Source organism: Chiloscyllium plagiosum, unplaced genomic scaffold (assembly GCF_004010195.1).
Source record: "Chiloscyllium plagiosum isolate BGI_BamShark_2017 unplaced genomic scaffold, ASM401019v2 scaf_1798, whole genome shotgun sequence".
NCBI classification, from domain to species: Eukaryota; Metazoa; Chordata; class Chondrichthyes; order Orectolobiformes; family Hemiscylliidae; genus Chiloscyllium; species Chiloscyllium plagiosum.
In genome coordinates this window covers 1-4,606 of record NW_025211358.1, presented here as the reverse complement: position 1 = coordinate 4,606, position 4,606 = coordinate 1, and the positions used below count along the sequence as shown (strand labels likewise).

Below are 4,606 nucleotides of genomic sequence, written 5' to 3'. Positions count from 1 at the left end.
GCAGCATCCAAGGAACAGGAGAATCGACGTTTCGGGCATAAGCCGTTCTTCAGGAATCCTGGGCGTATGCCCGAAACGTCGGTTCTCCTGTTCATTGGATACTGCCTGACCTGCTGCGCTTTTCCACCAACACATTTTCAGCATTTACTTTCATATACACAAGATAATAAGTAAATTGAGGGGGCAGTTAAGATCTCTTTGTCGGTTCATGTTGACCAGTCTGTAGAGGGGATGATATCTGTGGAACCAGAGATCGTTTACTGAATCCCAACGTTCTCCAGATCAAATCCCCTTTCACAGCTTTGCTGTGTAGCTCACCAGCTGATGTAGATCTCCCCACAGTCTGCAGACAGCTTCCCCAAAACCAATGACGAATGTTTTATCATCTGCAAATTCGATATCCGACACCAATTCCACAACAGTGATATATACACCAGGCAAACAGGTGACTAATTTCGATTAAAAAATAAAATAACCGATCTGATATAATAAATAATGCTGTGCCCATAAACAATGGACTGCCCACCCACTTTTCACTTGATATTAGGCTGCATTTCACCAAAAGAAAACTGAGAGTAATGTTGAAAAGAGTGAAATCTTGAAATAAAATGAAAAGCTCAGGATTTCTGTCATGACACCAGTTAATTTGAAACGGGTATCATCCTCAATTTCAAAGTGGTGGCCGCCCTCCAGAGGTTTGGCCCCGTTAATGTGGCTGACTCAAGGTGATGTGCAGATGTGAGTGTTTCATTCCCACTGCTGGAAATGGTCTTTTTGCTGTTGAGTGGTTTAAAAGCTGCAGCTTGCGATGGCCGGGAATCGAACCCGGGTTAACTGCTTGGAAGGCAGCTATGCTCACCACTATACCACCATCGCCACCACAGGCGCGGCTCCAAACATCAGGGAACGTGCAATTCGACCAATAGTTCTTGATTCGAAATTTCGTTCGTTTTTTGATGCACATTTTCCGGTGAAATAATAGAATTCAGAAGTAATAAAAGATTGAGTTTTACTGATTTGATAGTTTTCATTATACCTTTTAATTCACACTTTTTAACAGTTCGGGAAGCAGAAATCTCTCGAAAAATGTGTATCAATCCGCACTTTGATTCTGTTGATAGATTTGTAGTTTTCTCTGTTACTTTGGAGAAGAGGGGGAGGGTGGAGTGGCAGCTGGGAGGGAGAGAAACCAGGGTAATTTTCAATGTTTTAAAATCAGAGTGTCATACAGCATGGAAACAGATCCTTAGCTCCAACCAGTTTATGCTGACTATATCCCCAAACCCAACTGCAACCACCTGCATGCACTTGAGCATTTCCCATTTGCTAGCATTTGGTCATATCTCTCTAAACCTTTCCTATTCATGAACATATCCAAGTGTCTTTTCAACGTTGTAACTATACCTGCGTCCATCTATCTCTGACAGTTCATTGCACACACCAAACACTCGATGTGTAAAAAATTTATCCCTCATTTCCTTTTTAAATCCATAATCCCCTTTCCACTCAACAGCAAATCAAAGATCCATCTCAATGCTTTTCACAATAAGTAACTCCCCCAGTCCCTCACTCATAAATCAATGGTCCATTTAAATAAACTGGGAATTGCATTGCTAATGTTTTTAAAATCAATAAATGCCCAGCCCTTATTAATGAATAAACGGTCCATTTAAATAAACCCTGACCATTCCCAATGTTTGAAGTAAGCAGTAACCATCAGACCCCTAATCAGGATGGGTATATGAATAGAAAGGGTTTGGAGGGATATGGGCCAGGTGCTGGCAGGTGGGACTAGATTGGGTTGGATTATCTGGTCGGCGTGGCCCAGTTGGACCAAAGGGTGTGTTTCCTTGCTGTGCATCTCTATGATTCCACGTGAAGGGACATCTTAAATCAGAGAGGGATCTGAGTGTGGGGACATGTATTGGCTAAAATTGAGAACAGTAACAGAATTGTTCAAATTTACATTTACTTTCGTATTGGAGAAAGTGAGGACTGCAGATGCTGGAGATCAGAGCTGAAAATGTGTTGCTGGAAAAGCGCAGCAGGGCAGGCAGCATCCAAGGAACAGGAGAATCGACGTTTCGGGCATAAGCCCTTCTTCAGGAATCCTGGGCTTATGCCTGAAACATCGATTCTCCTGTTCATTGGATACTGCCTGACCTGCTGCGCTTTTCCAGCAACATATTTTCAGCATTTACGTTCATATACACAAGATAATAAGTAAATTGAGGGGGCAGTTAAGATCTCTTTGTCGGTTCATGTTGATCAGTCTGTAGAGAGGATGATATCTGTGGAACCAGTGATCATTTACTGAATCCCAACGTTCGCCAGATCAAATCCCCTTTCACAGCTTTTCAGTGCAGCTCACCAGCTGATGTAGATCTCCCCACAGTCTGCAGACAGCTTCCCCTAAACCAATGACTAATATTTTATCATCTGCAAATTCGATATCCGACACCAATTCCACAACAGTGATATATACACCAGGCAAACAGGTGACTAATACTGAAGCCTGAGGAAAAATTGCGACACTTCATCAGATGGAGACGTACGAGACCCAAAATGTCAACTCTGCTTTCTCCCCACTGAAGGTGCAACACTGCTCAGATTCTCCAACAATTTCTGTTTAGTTTCTGAACCTTGAGGAACTGAACTATTTCAGAACACATGCAGCATTCTTCTTATCATCAGGTTGGTCTACATCACAAACACTTCCTTCATTCTTTATCCTTTAAACAAAATCAGTCAAGTTCATCAGACACTACCTTCCCTTAACACATCCATGATGACTATCTTGGATGATGACGTGGAGGAGCCGGTGTTGGACTGGGGTGGACAATGTTAAAAACCACATAACACCAGGTTATAGTCCAACAGGTTTATTTGGAAGCAATAGCTGCTCCTTTATCAGGTAACAATGTGATTTTTTAGCTCTATCTTGGATTAAACTTTCACTCACTGTGTGGTCATTTCTATCATCTCTCAGAGTTTTACCGAGTCATTTTCTCATTACTGGAAATGTAAAAGCAGCTGGTCTCCACTCCTCCTATTTCTGACCTGCACCGTCCAACACAAGGGCAACAATTATTGTCTGTTCTCTCCTTCTCTCTGATCTGGGAACTTCATTGTTCCACAAGTTAGTGACCACTACTGGCCACAAGTGGGAATTGCAACCAACCCGCAGAAATACTCAAGAGTCTGTCAGGGTGAATGAAGTGAGCAAACAGATTCTGTCTGTGCTCGACACAATCTGATTGGTGTACATTTCGATTAAAAAATGAAATAACCGATTCGATATGATAAATAACGTTCTTTGGATATTTGTGAACTGCCCGCCCACATTTCACTTGATATTAGGCTGTATTTCACAAAAACACTGAGAGTAATTTTGAATGGAGTGAAATACGGAAACGTTCTTTTGAAATAAAATGTACAACACGGGAATTCTGCCATGACTCCAGTTTATTTGAACCTGACTCCTTAATGTTGCTGAGCACATCCTCAAAGTTGAGGCTGCACTATAGGGGCCTCGTAACGTTGGTGTGGCTGACTCAATGTGATGTGCAGACGTAAGTGTTGGATTACCACTAAACGTATCGGCTCTTTTTGTTGTTGAGTGGCCGGGAATCGTACCTGGGTCAACTGCTTAGAAGGCAGCTATGCTCACCACTATACCACCATCACTATATCAAATAGCGCTTTAGAAATCAGCTGATGTGCAATAATAGTTCTTGACTCTAAATGTCGTTGATGTTTAGTTGGAAATTTTGCAGTGAAATATTAAAATTGAGAAGTCATAAAAGACTGAGATTTACTGAGTGGGTAGGTCTCATGATGCCCCGCCTCATTTTTAAAACACACAAAGCAGCATTTCGGATTTCTCATCATCTGAAATCAATCAATAACAAAAATATCGCGAAAATCCCAGGGCAACCCTGGAACGATCACACAATTAAAACTTGTGAAGTTCTCAGAAAGGGTCACCTGACCGGACCGTGAACTCTGATTTCTCTTCATACAGCTTTACCACCGACTTCGGGTTTGGTTTCGGACTTACTGCATCCGCAGTTCTTTCAGGTTTTAAAACTTGGGAAGGGTTTTTGGAAGACAAAAGGGCAAAAAAAAAGGAACTGTTGGACAGACTGAGCAGATGCTGCAGTAATTGTGCAGAGGAGGAAAAACCTCTCGAGAAATTTGTATTAATGCACAGTTGGATTCCATTGATCGATTTGCAGTTTTTTCTTTTGCTTTGTGGAAGAAGGGGAGGGTGGAGTCGCCCCTGGGAGGGAGAGAAACCAGGGTAATTTCCAATATTTTAGAATCAGAGTGTCATACAGCATGGAAACAGTTGCTTGGGTCTAACCAGACCACACTGACCATGTTCCCAAACTCAACTTGAACCACCCGCATGTGCTTGAACATTTCCCATTTGCCAGCATTTGGTCATATCTCTCTAAGCCTTTCCAACTCATGATTCAGAGGTGGCGGTGTTGGACTGGGGTGGACAACGTTAAATATCACACTACACCGGGGTATAGTCCAACAGGTTTATTCGGAAGTATGACCTTTCCAAACGCTGTTTCTTCATCAGGTGGTTGTGGAG

At 42.3% G+C, this 4,606-nt stretch overlaps 1 non-coding gene across 1 annotated transcript; it reads right to left on the bottom strand.

Moving 5' to 3' along the window:
• Positions 1–804: 804 nt before the first annotated feature.
• trnag-ucc lies at positions 805–876 on the bottom strand. The gene has a single exon. It is a non-coding gene; the product is annotated as a tRNA-Gly (tRNA).
• Positions 877–4,606: the final 3,730 nt, after the last annotated feature.